At 47.1% G+C, this 12108-nt stretch overlaps 1 protein-coding gene across 6 annotated transcripts in view; it reads right to left on the bottom strand.

The window, feature by feature from the left end:
- The window catches only part of chico (insulin receptor substrate 1 chico), a 151525-nt gene extending 143399 nt beyond the window's left edge, over window positions 1–8126 (bottom strand). Inside the window, exon 1 of one of the 6 annotated variants that reach the window (XM_076202262.1) lies at window positions 7657–8126. The gene's annotated coding sequence lies outside the window, so the exon portion shown is untranslated. Of the gene's footprint in view, window positions 1–7321; window positions 7553–7656 lie in introns of those variants that run through there. The other 5 variants (XM_076202261.1, XM_076202258.1, XM_076202260.1 and 2 more) reach the window with 5 other exon arrangements.
- Window positions 8127–12108: the final 3982 nt, after the last annotated feature.

Raw genomic sequence — 12108 nt, 5'->3', positions numbered from 1 at the left:
CTTATCGGAAAATTTAACTGCAGCGAGATCAACTGGGAATAAAGTGGTAAGGCTGGCCCAAGCTGGACCAACAAACGAGTTCAAATTTAAATATGATGATTGGACATTATGGACACAAAATGAGAACTGCATATGCATTTGAGGCTATGTATGAAGAATTGGCAAGGAGACGGGACCGAACGTACATTGTTCCTTTCGTGTATACTACAATTAGAGGTAAATACACACTCCTACACACATCTTTACCCACACAATTCGATGGCGCAGTGGTTGAGTTCCCGGCTACCACTACGGTGGTCCGGGTTCAAATCCCACCCAGGGCTGAAATGATTTCAGTATCGCTGTGCTGCGAGTCGTTACTCCAACTCTCGTAAGCGGGGAGTTGGGTGTGTGTGTGCGCGTGTCAGGTTACAGCATTACCCATAGATCGGTCATATATGAACTCTGAGCTCTCTTCCGGGAGGGAAATAGCTGTCGACCAAGAGTCCAACACGTGATCCAAGACCATGGTGAAACACCCACACCCACACAGAAATATTTGCCCAGGTTCATCCACTGACATGAAACACGGGGAAGACTTTTTTTTCTTTAGGCTTCACCTCAAGCAGAAAACATACGACTGTTTCTAAGTAATATGTCTTCATATATATATTTTTTCCGGAAGGAGACTTTAGCAAAAATTTGGGTTTAGAAAATATAAACACTGATGTGAGGAATCTACTTAACCTTTTGGGACTATCAGGTGCACGAAAAGTTCCACTTTATGTTCATTAGAATAGTACCACAGGACTAGAAGAAGGCTAATGTGGTACCAATTCACAAATATGAAGGTAAGATATTAAACTACAGGCCGGTATCACTGACCAGCACAATAGTGAAATTATACAAAAGGATTGTGAAATATCGATGGGTCAATTATCTCAAAAATATAAATATACCGACAGTCAGTTTGGCTTTAGATTTGGATGGTCACGGATGTCAAGCTTTAAGCTTTTACTCGAGAGCGATTATGTGCTGCCTGCAAGACGCAAGACGGAGTGGGTGTGCGTACCTCGATTTAAGACTTGTGATGAAACTGGAGCATTATTTTAAGTAGGTTTTGGGTGACGCTAGTAAAGGATAAAATATCAGGATGGTGTGCTGTGACCTGCGGAGTTCCACAAGGTTGTGCTAGCGCCTGCAAGGTTGTTTTTTTTATCTGTACTACGGTGGAAGGTACAATTAGGTCAAATTCTTTGCAGACGATGCAAATTTCACGAGAAAACTAAAATGCAAAAGGCGTGGGCTATTGTAAAAGTATCTACACGCCATATTTACATGGAGCCATAATTGAAAAAAGTATTGGAACCGAGCAATATATATATATATATATATATATATATATATATATATATATATATATATATATATATATATATATATATTCGTTGGGAAGCGAATCTATTACAAAAGCAAAAGATAAGACATATTTGGATGTTGATAAAATACCCGTCACCTAACAAGACTTATCAACAGGATTGTGAAAGACGTCCAAACTGCTATAAAACAAAGTTGTTCAATGGTCAACAATCAAACTGGGCCAGTGACCACAATCTCATTTATTCCTCCGTAGAAAGAATATGAAAATCCAAGAGACTCCAAGGAACCATAGGGCCTATACTTGGCAGTTCCTTGTCGATTAACACCTATCATCCCCCATCCATGAAATTATCTAATCTTTTCTTAAGTCAATCGATTGTTTCAGCGCTAACTACTGGTTAGCCAATTCGTGCCGATCTTCTGCATAGGGAGCAAAGTGGGAGATGAAGATTACAGCTGTGACAAAAACTATTGGAGTCATTAGACGTGAAAATGAATAAAAAGAATTAAGAAAGGGCTATTGCTACACTGTAAAACGGAAAATCAAACAGGGGAGGAAAAGGATTTTGAAAGTTCGCGTTGAAAAAAAAAGGGCATGAGCGGGTTATTTTCACTACATTTCGTCAGCATTATCCAGCGTTTCTATCCTTATAAACAATACAACACCCAAGATGTTGAGTCTCGGAGGGTAAAGAATATATTTAAGGCGGGCACCGGGACCCAGGGGCGATACGAATTAAGTTTTATTAATAATAACGATTATAGTCATTACGTTTATTTACTTTTTTTCAGCAGGAATGAAGTCTTCAGTCCTAAATGGGAAATCTTAATCTTTACCACTTCATTCTGGTTACAGCCAGACACTACGAATCACCTCTGGAAGCTCTCTCCACCTCGGTCGGTCGGTCGCTCTCTCTCTCTCTCTCTCTCTTAACCTCGGTCTCTCTCTCTCTCTCTCTCTTACCCTAGCTCTCTCTCTCTCTTACCCTAGCTCTCTCTCTTACCTTAGCTCTCTCTCTCTCTTACCTTAGCTCTCGCTCTCTCTCTCTTACCCTAGCTCTCGCTCTCTCTCTCTCTCTCTTACCCTAGCTCTCGCTCTCTCTCTCTTACCCTAGCTCTCGCTCTCTCTCTCTTACCCTAGCTCTCGCTCTCTCTCTCTTACCCTAGCTCTCGCTCTCTCTCTCTTACCCTAGCTCTCGCTCTCTCTCTCTTACCCTAGCTCTCGCTCTCTCTCTCTTACCCTAGCTCTCGCTCTCTCTCTCTAACCCTAGCTCTCGCTCTCTCTCTCTTACCCTAGCTCTCTCTCTCTTACCCTAGCTCTCGCTCTCTCTCTCTTACCCTAGCTCTCGCTCTCTCTCTCTTACCCTAGCTCTCGCTCTCTCTCTCTTACCCTAGCTCTCGCTCTCTCTCTCTTACCCTAGCTCTCGCTCTCTCTCTCTTGCCCTAGCTCTCGCTCGCTCTCTCTTACCCTAGCTCTCGCTCTCTCTCTCTTACCCTAGCTCTCGCTCGCTCTCTCTTACCCTAGCTCTCGCTCGCTCTCTCTTACCCTAGCTCTCGCTCGCTCTCTCTTACCCTAGCTCTCGCTCGCTCTCTCTTACCCTAGCTCTCGCTCGCTCTCTCTTACCCTAGCTCTCGCTCGCTCTCTCTTACCCTAGCTCTCGCTCGCTCTCTCCTACCCTAGCTCTCGCTCGCTCTCTCTTACCCTAGCTCTCGCTCGCTCTCTTACCCTAGCTCTCGCTCGCTCTCTTACCCTAGCTCTCGCTCGCTCTCTCTCTTACCCTTGCTCTCTCTCTTACCCTAGCTCTCTCTCTTACCCTAGCTCTCTCTCTCTTACCCTTGCTCTCTCTCTCTCTTACAATCGCTCTCTTTCACCCTCTCTCGCTCTCTCTTTCCCTCGCTCTCTTTCTTACCCTCGCGCGCTCTCTCTTACCCTAGCTCTCTCTCTCTCTTACCCTAGCTCTCTCTCTCTTACCCTAGCTCTCTCTCTCTTACCCTAGCTCTCTCTCTCTTACCCTAGCTCTCTCTCTCTTACCCTAGCTCTCTCTCTTACCTTAGCTCTCTCTCTTACCTTAGCTCTCGCTCTCTCTCTTACCCTAGCTCTCGCTCTCTCTCTTACCCTAGCTCTCGCTCTCTCTCTCTTACCCTAGCTCTCGCTCTCTTACCCTAGCTCTCGCTCTCTCTCTCTCTTACCCTAGCTCTCGCTCTCTCTCTCTTACCCTAGCTCTCGCTCGCTCTCTCTTACCCTAGCTCTCGCTCGCTCTCTCTTACCCTAGCTCTCGCTCGCTCTCTCTTACCCTAGCTCTCGCTCGCTCTCTCTCTCTTACCCTAACTCTCGCTCGCTCTATTACCCTAGCTCTCGCTCGCTCTCTTACCCTAGCTCTCGCTCGCTCTCTCTCTTACCCTAGCTCTCTCTCTATTACCCTTGCTCTCTCTCTCTTACCCTAGCTCTCTCTCTCTTACCCTAGCTCTCTCTCTCTTACCCTAGCTCTCTCTCTCTTACCCTAGCTCTCTCTCTTACCCTTGCTCTCTCTCTCTCTTACCCTATCTCTCTCTCTTACAATCGCTCTCTTTCACCCTCTCTTTCCCTCGCTCTCTTTCTTACCCTCGCGCGCTCTCTCTTTCCCCCGCGCTCGCTCGCTCTCTTTTTCCTTCGCGCTCTTTCCTTTCCCTCTTTCCCTTTACCTTTCCATTTCCTTCTCTTTGCCTTTCTCTTTCCTTCTTTTTTCCCTTTCCCTCTTTTTCTTTCCCCTTCTTTCCCTTTTCCTTTCTTCTCCCTCTTTCCTTTTCTTTTCCCTCTCTCTCTTTCCCTATCCGTTTCCCTCTTTCTCTTCCCCCTCTTTCTCTTCTCCCTCTCTTTCCCTTTCCCCTTCTCTTTCCCTCTCCGTTTCCCTCTTTTTCTCTTTCCCTCTCTTTCCACCTCTCTCTCCCCCTTTCATAAGAAGACTTCGTTTTAAACCAAGTCTTGTTGCCTTTACCTTTGTAACATAATTGCATTAAGTAGGCAGCTCTTCTAAGTGTTTCAGGAACACCACTTCCACGAACTGTGTTAAGGAATAGGATCGTACGCAGTAAAATAAATAAATAAATAAATAAATAAATAAATAAAAGATAATAATAAAGACGCGCGCTCGCACACACAAATCCCATTAAAAACTCGTACAAAACCTAAACCAAATTTACACACACAAAAACACGTAATAACAAACGAATACACACAACACACACACGGCATGGAACAGTCCCACGATGACGTCATCGGCAGAAAATTACTTCAATCTCTTCCCATCCGTCCCATTACATCACACGTCACCCCCCAAACGTCCCACATCACACGTCCAACAGCTATGTCACATGCCCCCCCCCCGTTCATGGCAAGTCACACTCCAACATTACAGGCGTCACTGTCGTCATTCTGTCCTCGGCACGTTACACACTGTAACCCCACCAAGTCGCACACTGCAACCCCACCAAATCGCACACTGCAACCCCACCAAGTCGCACACTGCAACCCCACCAAGTCGCACACTGCAACCCCACCAAGTCGCACACTGCAACCCCACCAAGTCGCACACTGCAACCCCACCAAGTCGCACACTGCAACCCCACCAAGTCGCACACTGCAACCCCACCAAGTCGCACACTGCAACCCCACCAAGTCGCACACTGCAAACCCACCAAGTCGCACACTGCAAACCCACCAAGTCGCACACTGCAAACCCACCAAGTCGCACACTGCAACCCCACCAAGTCGCACACTGCAACCCCACCAAGTCGCACACTGCAACCCCACCAAGTCGCACACTGCAACCCCACCAAGTCGCACACTGCAACCCCACCAAGTCGCACACTGCAACCCCACCAAGTCGCACACTGCAACCCCACCAAGTCGCACACTGCAACCCCACCAAGTCGCACACTGCAACCCCACCAAGTCGTACACTGCAACCCCACCAAGTCGTACACTGCAACCCCACCAAGTCGCACACTGCAACCCCACCAAGTCGCACACTGCAACCCCACCAAGTCGCACACTGCAACCCCACCAAGTCGCACACTGCAACCCCACTAAGTCGCACATTGCAACCCCAAGTCGCACATTGCATCCCTAAGTCGCACATTGCAACCCTAAGTCGCACATTGCAACCCTAAGTCGCACATTGTGACCCCAAGTCGCACATTGTAACCCCACCAAGTTACACATTATAACCCAACCAATCCACACACTGTAATCCCACCAAGTCACTCGTAGCAACACCAAGCCACACATTGTATGTAACTCCACCAAGTCGCACATTGTAACTCCCCCCCACCCCCGACCACGTCACACACTGCCCTTATTCAATTACGTCACAGCCACACCCCCACCCCGGCGTTCACACGCTACTGCACTCCTACCACGTCACATACACCTCATGGCGCTGTGGTTAGAGCTCTGGCCTGCCACTACGGAGGTCCGGGTTCGACTCTCGCCCGGGGCTGAAATAATATCAGTATCACAGCGCTGAGGGGTGTTACTCCAACTCTCGTGGGCGGGGAGTTGGGGGTGTGTGTGTGCAAGGTCATAGCATTACCCATAGATCGGACCTACGAGCTCTGAGCTCTCTTCTAGGAGGGAAATAGCTGTCGATCACGAGTCCAACACGTGATCCAAAGACCAAGTGAATACATACTACTGCAGCTCCATAGCAGTCACATGCACCTCCAACTTCACAGAAACTCACTTCAAGTGCCTATGATGTCAATAGCAGCCACCCACCCACACATCACCCTACGTCGTCACAAGCTATGGCACAATCCCCGACGACACAAACCCCATACGACATGACACGACACAAGCTCAGCCACCGCCACGACACACGCAACCGAAATCAACAACACATAACGCCTCTTCACCTCACACTTATCCTAACGACGTCACATCGCACACCCACAATGTAACATCACATTCAAGAACGACGTCAACAAGGTCACAGCGACAGACGAGGCCAGCGATACAAGACGCAACTAAAGAAGCACACAAACAATCTTGCAACACTAATGCTGCTTCCCCATTGCCGTTTATTGACAAGGGAAGTGGCATATTTGAGGCCACGAGGGGGCAACATCCGAGCGTTGCAGCAGCCCCCAGCTGCACACGCCCCTGTCCGGCCCCGGCTCCAGCAGCAGCAGCAGCCGCTTCCCCGCAATGCCGTGGCCACAACAGCTGCAGACCAGCGTGGTCCCATGAACAGCTTCAATCTTCGAAATTAGCACTTACAGCTGCACCTCTACGCGCCCCATGCTATTGCTACAAAAACATGCTGCAAAAACAGCTGATCACGCTCGTTATGTAACTGCCACAACACTCCTAAACAGTGTCCACGGCAAGTGTTCAACCAACGGAACCTACCTCTAAATATACATTGAAATTCCTTACATGCCTGAAACAGCTGCACATCTACAGTGACCCACACATGCATCAACCAACTGCAGACCTATAATACCCAACACACGTGCATCAACCAGATGCATACCATTACTTCACGTCTCAACTTTGTACACCTACACTGCTACACACACCTCAACCAGTTGTACTATACCAACACCGCCTTACACATACACCTCACCCAGCTGCACACCTTTGCAACCTGCACCAACCCACTACATAACCTCGGTAAGCAACTCTGCAAGCTATCAATCGCTATAAGCAGGCCATCACCACCTAGACAACCTCCCGCCCCTCCCCCCCCAACACACACACAACAAACATCTGCGTAATCAACCCGACCAACTTCGCATCAACCAATGAAAGCACCACAACAACGTCCGTCCACACCAACAAACCCCAGAGCACCTTGCCACCACCCCACCTGCACGCCCACCATAATTAGGACCAGAAATTGTACAAAATCCTTGAACGCCCCAAGGGCCACAGTAGCAATCCAGGCAATTACAACACATGTGGCTGACTGATAAGACTAACCAGCATCTGGAACGTTATACAGGCCTGCCCAGCCATCGTGCACAGGCCGAGCTGATGCAGGCCATGACGAGCAGGTCGCCATGTGCAGGCCAGGCGTGTGTGCAGAGCTGGGGTAAAGGCGAGTACGACGCAATATTCCCGTTAGACCCCCCAATCCCCTCCCCCAAGGCACGCACGCATGCACGCACGCACGGCGCCGGAGAAGGGAGGGGAATGGGTGGCTGGCGAGCTGGCTGGCTGGCTGACTGGCTAGCGGCGGCGGCGAAGGGGGCTGGAGGAGGAGGGGCGCCAGCCAGCTCGAGACTGCTGCGAACACATAAAACCCATTCACTTACCACGTTTAACTGCTTCATTTCGCTTCTTTCTCGCTCTGTCTTGAAGCACTGTATGTTGAACTAACGCTTGATGAACGCCACGATTCGTGGAGCAGAGTATATCCTGAGGTTTGAGTAGCAAATACAGGAACTACGCCATACACACGACTAGTGAGACTCCATCTTGGCAGACAAGGTCACGTGGGGACGGTTGTAAACAAGTGGGACGCACGCGTCACATGACGTCATCAGTACCGCCACTTTCAAATCGTAGACTGCTCACACACACAAATGGCCTCATGTAGACCATATTTCATATTTTTCAAACTTTTGGCGAGCAGATTATGTTCATATAGTACTTTAATTATATTCATTAGATTATGTAAGTCAAATTTACGGTCAGATATCTCTGCGGTATGTATATAATTGTTTTACTATCGAAGGGTGCTTTTAGGACCAGTGGCTGCGCAATGGAAGATTGCCAATCACGTATATGCTGCATACCATAGTTTAGTTTCGCATACTTCTTTAATTGGCTGATTCCGTCTTAAACTGACTAATTCTTACATCATAAGAATTATCGATATTTAGCAATATCAAGCCATGTGACGACATTTGATAATAAATATTGATACCTGACATAGATTTCGCCATCTGACATCCACCGAAGGTCTGAGTGATTGCGTAGTAGTGTCAATATTTCCCCGTCATGTTGGGACGGCAGAACACAACATGGGACCCAACAATGTATCAGTACCGAGGTGACGTGACGATCATTTTCTCGCCTCGAACTTGCAGTTGCTTCTTCAGAAGTCATCTAAAGCCTCCTGAAGTTCTGAACGCAGTATGCGCGTCGGGAAGATGCTGTGGCGAGACACAACAACCGCAGGGGGACAAAATACAACTGGAACTACCTCGATAATGCACAACTAACACAGCTGGGGCTCGGGACGGCGACCACGGGGAATGGCTCTGCTTCTGTGGGTAGCAGACGAGAATGTTAGGTGCATGGTGGGTACAAGGGAGGGTATGGGAGCCCTGGACACTGACTGCAGGGGCTCCTAGGGGCACCTGGCGGGTGTGAGGCGATGGTGGGGGCAGCTGGCAGAATTAACTGACACGGATAGAGGTTCCTTAGGGTAGTTGACATTACCGAGGTCTCCGTAGAGGCCCCTACAAGGGGCAAGGGGGAGTCTATGGGACACGCGTATGAATGAGTTACTGGTTTAAATTACAGTGGGGATACAACGGTTTAATATAACCTAACGCTACACACCCATGCAAGGAACAGAACGCAGGGGCTGGCTAAAGGCGAGATGGCTGGGGGTAGTATGCAGGGTAAAAGGTAAAAAAAAAAAAAAAAAAAAAAAAAAAAAAAAATTCTCTCCTGCATCTCTTCTCTTTTCGAAAGCTCTGGAAGAATGTTGATGTGTGGGCAGCTGTGATAGGGGAGGAGGGTGGGGGAGGGAGGGAGGGAGGGGAAGCTAGACGACTCGGCAAGGAGAGAGGGAGAGTGTGGGGGGAGAGTGGGGCAGTATGAGGGGGGGAAAGTGGGGAGGGGGGCACCGGGGTAAGAGAAAGTGTGGGAAGGTCAAGTGTTACAGAGATGTTTGTTTGTGTGTGTGCGTGTGTATGTCTGTGTGCGCGTGTGTGTGTCTGTGTGCGTGTGTATGTTTACCTATGTGCACCTATCGATTTACAGAAATGAGTCAAACATTATCCCGTCACTTGCGATTATCCTGATCGACATTACATCAGCATTTTGAAACCTAAAGAATTATTTATGCCTCTCGCCCATGTGTGTTTATGATTCACCATGAATCATCATTATCTTGGATCACGTGTTGGACTTGTGATCGATAGCTATTACCCCTCCAGATGAGAGCTCAGTGCTCATATATGGCCTGATCTATTGGTCTATGGAGTGTGTGTGTGTGTGTGTGTGTGTGTGTGTGTGTGTGTGTGTGTGTGTGTGTGTGTGTGTGTGTGTGTTTGTGATTCACCATGGTCTTGGATCACGTGTTGGACTCGTGATCGACATCTATTTCCTTCCCGTAAGAGAGCTCAGAGCTTACATATGACCGATTTATGGGTAATGCTGTGACCTTACACGCACACACCCAACTCCCCGCCCACGAGAGTTGGATGGAGGAACGACTCGCAGCGCAGCGATACTGAAATAATTTCAGTCCTGGGCGGGATTCGAATCCCGACCGCCGTAGTGGCGGCTACGAACGTTACCACTGCGCCGTCGTGTGTATTTCCCTAGTTGTATCTTACGTGAAGGGGGCTAAGCTCGTGGTGTCCTGTCTTTGTATATCTCCATATCCAGTTTGATATTAAATTATTGTATTGTTTTTGCACACACTATTTTTCCATCTAACTTATTCCATACATCCACCGTTGTGTGAGGAAAGCTGTTTTTTCAGGTCCCTTCTATAATTGTCCTTTATGAGCTTCTTTCCACATCCTCTTGTGTTTCTCTTATCCCAATTTAATAAGTCTTCTCTATCGAGGACTTCCATCGGTAACTCCAATTTTAACAATCTTTATATGAGAGTTTTGTTGGTTCTGGGGTCATCTTCGTAGCTGATCTCTGGATTCTCTCAATCTTCCTTATATTCTTTTTCGTACTAAGTGACCAGTGTCGCTGCGTACTCCAATTTAGGCCCTATCAAGGTGACTAGTATTTTCTTTACCATTTCTTCATCCAAGTAGGTAAAAAACACTTTTATTGATCTTAGTAAGTTATAGGTTTCGCCGACAATTTTGTTTATTTGTTTGTCAGGGGATATATCTTTTGTGATGATCACTCCCAGGTTTTTGTTCAGATCCCTCTTTCTTTACTTCTTTTTCACCAAATCTATATCTTCCTGATGTGTGTGTGTGTGATTCACTATTCACTATGGTCTTGGATCACGTGTTGGACTCGTGATCGACATCTATTACCCTCCCGGAAGAGAGTTCAGAGCTCATGTATGACCGATCTCTAGGTGCTGTGATCTTACGCGCGCGCACACACACACACACACACAACTCCCCGCCCACGAGAGTTGGAGTTACGACCTGCAGCGCAGCGATACTGAAATTATTTCAGCCCTGGGCAGGATTCGAACCCGGATCACCGTAGTGGCAGCCGGGAACTCTACCAACTGCGCGAGCGCGCGCGCGCGCGTGTGTGTGAGTGTGTGTGTGTGTATTCACCTCGGATCTGCTGCAGCCTCTTCTCGAGACAGCCAGACACCACCCTACGGCAGTGAGCTCAGAGCTCATTATTAGCAGATCTCTGGGTAGGTCTGAGACCACTCACACTCCACACACCGGGAATGCAAGGTCACAACTCCTTGACTAACGTCCCGTACCTACTCGCTGCTAGGTGAACAGGGGCTACACGTGAAAGGAGACAAACCCAACTTGTCTCCGTGTGTGTGTGTGTGCATGCGCATACCTGGTGCCTTGTGTTTCATAGGATATTAATATATCCGTGGTGTCCCGTCTCGTGCCTTATATTTCAACACACTTTCATCATGATGTGGCGTCATCATTCAAATTATAGCCTAAGCACACAATATTACTACTTGTTTGTATTATTTTTACACATTACAAATGTATGCTATTTCCTCTGGTATATTTAGGATTTGTTTACGCCATTTTACACCATCTGGCATTTCATTCTCTGTTCATTGCTTTATTTATAAAATATTTATTTTTATTTGTTTACATACGACGCCCGCCTACCCTTTCGCTCACACACACTACTCTATTTGAACTTATTTTACATCCTATTTGCCCATTTCCTATTAGCGGGGTTTACAATTGTGTTTTCTTTTTTACTAGATTATGTACTTCTTGTATTTTTTCTCACAAAATAATAGTTTTTTGATATCTTGGATGATTAATCACAATCTGTATAAAATGTGGTGTTGTTTCTGTCACTAGATAATGCGTTGTATGACGCATGCGCCCATCCTTGAGGCGTGCACTCAAATTAATTTTCGTTGAAACCCATCATTTTTCTTTTCTTTTTTTGGTTTTCTATTCCATTATCCCTCAGACACATTTTTCACTTCTTTCTTTTTTGCAGTTGAAAGATATATATTTGCTATGGAATGGTTATGATTGGTTAGGTTAGATTAGAAGCTATTGGACAATGTAAGTTTCATGCTAAATATCCGTGTCTGCGTGATTCCGGCGTTGGCTAAATCTAAATTAAATCAATGAAATATCTGGACTATTTTTTTTATGAAATGTAATCCACGTGTGTGTGTGTGTGTGTGTGTGTGTGTGTGTGTGTGTGTGTGTGTGTTTACCCAACACTCGCTAGGTCCCGTCTCCTATTCTCGATTTCTTTAATCAAACCTAGCCTCAAATTCATGTACAGCTCCAATTCAATCTGTATCCTTGATTTCCAATTATCATATTCAGATTTTAACTTAAGTACTGTTTCAGCTTGGGTTATGTCACTCTAAGCTA

This window comes from Oratosquilla oratoria, chromosome 18 (assembly GCF_046742065.1).
Source record: "Oratosquilla oratoria isolate Oo_2021 chromosome 18, ASM4674206v1, whole genome shotgun sequence".
NCBI classification, from domain to species: Eukaryota; Metazoa; Arthropoda; class Malacostraca; order Stomatopoda; family Squillidae; genus Oratosquilla; species Oratosquilla oratoria.
This window is presented reverse-complemented; position numbering and strand designations above follow the sequence as displayed.